This window comes from Hordeum vulgare, chromosome 2H (assembly GCF_904849725.1).
Source record: "Hordeum vulgare subsp. vulgare chromosome 2H, MorexV3_pseudomolecules_assembly, whole genome shotgun sequence".
Lineage (NCBI taxonomy): Eukaryota > Viridiplantae > Streptophyta > Magnoliopsida > Poales > Poaceae > Hordeum > Hordeum vulgare.
Window position 1 is genome coordinate 5,030,499 of NC_058519.1, and position 2,617 is coordinate 5,033,115.

Below are 2,617 nucleotides of genomic sequence, written 5' to 3' on the forward strand. Positions count from 1 at the left end.
ACTTGATAACGGATCACATCATTAGGAGAATCATGTGATGGACTAGACCCAAACTAATAGACGTAGCATGTTGATCGTGTCATTTTGTTGCTACTGTTTTCTGCGTGTCAAGTATTTGTTCCTATGACCATGAGATCATATAACTCACTGACACCGGAGGAATGCTTTGTGTGTATCAAACGTCGCAACGTAATTGGGTGACTATAAAGATGCTCTACAGGTATCTCCGAAGGTGTTCGTTGAGTTAGTATGGATCGAGACTGGGATTTGTCACTCCGTGTGACGGAGAGGTATCTCGGGGCCCAATCGGTAATACAACATCACACACAAGCCTTGCAAGCAATGTCACTTAGTGTAAGTTGCGGGATCTTCTATTACGGAATGAGTAAAGAGACTTGCCGATAAACGAGATTGAAATAGGTATGCGGATACTGACGATCGAATCTCGGGCAAGTAACATACCGAAGGACAAAGGGAATGACATACGGGATTATATGAATCCTTGGCACTGAGGTTCAAACGATAAGATCTTCATAGAATATGTAGGATCCAATATGGGCATCCAGGTCCCGCTATTGGATATTGACCGAGGAGTCACTCGGGTCATGTCTACATAGTTCTCGAACCCGCAGGGTCTGCACACTTAAGGTTAAACGTTGTTTTATGCGTATTTGAGTTATATGGTTGGTTACCGAATGTTGTTCGGAGTCCCGGATGAGATCACGAACGTCACGAGGGTTTCCGGAATGGTCCGGAAACGAAGATTGATATATAGGATGACCTCATTTGGTTACCGGAAGGTTTTCGTGCATTACCGGAAAAGTTTCGGGCTCATCGGTAGTGTACTGGGAGTGCCGGAAGGGGTGCCGGGGACCATCAGGAGGGGTGTCACGCCCCAAGGGGTCTCATGGGCTATGGGAAGAGATAAACCAGCCCCTAGTGGGCTGGAATAAGTTCCCACTAAGGCCCATAAGGTTTGAGAAGGAAACAAACACAAGGTGGAAAGAGTTTCCAAGTGGGAAGGTGGAATCCTACTCCAAGTAGGATTGGAGTAGGACTCCTCCACCTCCAATTTCGGCCAAACCTTTAGGTTTTGAGGCTGCCTCCTCCCCTCCTCCCTCCTATATATAGTGGGGTTTTAGGGCTGATTTGAGACAACTTTTGCCACGGCAGCCCGACCACATACCTCCACGGTTTTACCTCTAGATCGCGTTTCTGCGGAGCTCGGGCGGAGCCCTGCTGAGATTAGATCACCACCAACCTTCGGAGCGCCGTCACGCTGCCGAAGAACTCATCTACCTCTCCGTCTCTCTTGCTGGATCAAGAAGGCCGAGATCATCGTCGAGCTGTACGTGTGCTGAACGCGGAGGTGCCGTCCATTCGGCACTAGATCGGAGCGGATCGTGGGACGGATCGCGGGGCGGTTCGTGGGACGGTTCGCGGGGCGGATCGAGGGACGTGAGGGCGTTCCACTATATCAACCGCGTTTCTTAACGCTTCTGCTGTGCGATCTACAAGGGTACGTAGATCGGAAATCCCGTCTCGTAGATGGACATCACCATGATAGGTCTTCGTGCATGTAGGAAAATTTTGTTTCCCATGCGACGTTCCCCAACAGTGGCATCATGAGCTAGGTTCATGCGTAGATGTCTTTTCGAGTAGAACACAAAAGTTTTTGTGGGCGGTGATGTGCGTTTTGATGCCCTCCTTAGTCTTTTCTTGATTCCGCGGTATTGTTGGATCGAAGCGGCTCGGACCGACATTACTCGTACGCTTATTAGAGACTGGTTTCATCGCTACGAGTAACTCCATTGCTCAAAGATGACCGGCGAGTGTCGGTTTCTCCAACTTTAGTTGAATCGGATTTGACCGAGGAGGTCCTTGGATGAGGTTAAATAGCAATTCATATATCTCCGTTGTGGTCTTTGCGTAAGTAAGATGCGATCCTACTAGATACCATGGTCACCACGTAAAACATGCAACAACAATTAGAGGACGTCTAACTTGTTTTTGCAGGGTATGCTTGTGATGTGATATGGCCAATGATGTGATGTGATATATTGGATGTATGAGATGATCATGTTGTAATAGTTAATATCGACTTGCACGTCGATGGTACGGCTACCGGCAGGAGCCATAGGGTTGTCTTTAAACTAACATTTGTGCTTGCAGATGCGTTTACTATATTGCTAGGACGTAGCTTTAGTAGTAATAGCATGAGTAGCACGACAACCCTGATGGCGACACGTTGATGGAGATCATGGTGTGACGCCGGTGACAAGAAGATCGTGCCGGTGCTTTGATGATGGAGATCAAGAAACACATGATGATGGCCATATCATGTCACTTATGAATTGCATGTGATGTTAATCCTTTATGCACCTTATCTTGCTTACAACGACGGTAGCATTATGAGGTGATCTCTCACTAAAATTTCAAGACGAAATTGTGTTCTCCCCGACTGTGCACCGTTGCGACAGTTCTTCGTTTCGAGACACCACGTGATGATCGGGTGTGATAGACTCAACGTTCACATACAACGGGTGCAAAACAGTTGCACACGTGGAACACTCGGGTTAAGCTTGACGAGCCTAGCATGTGCAGACATAGCCTCGGA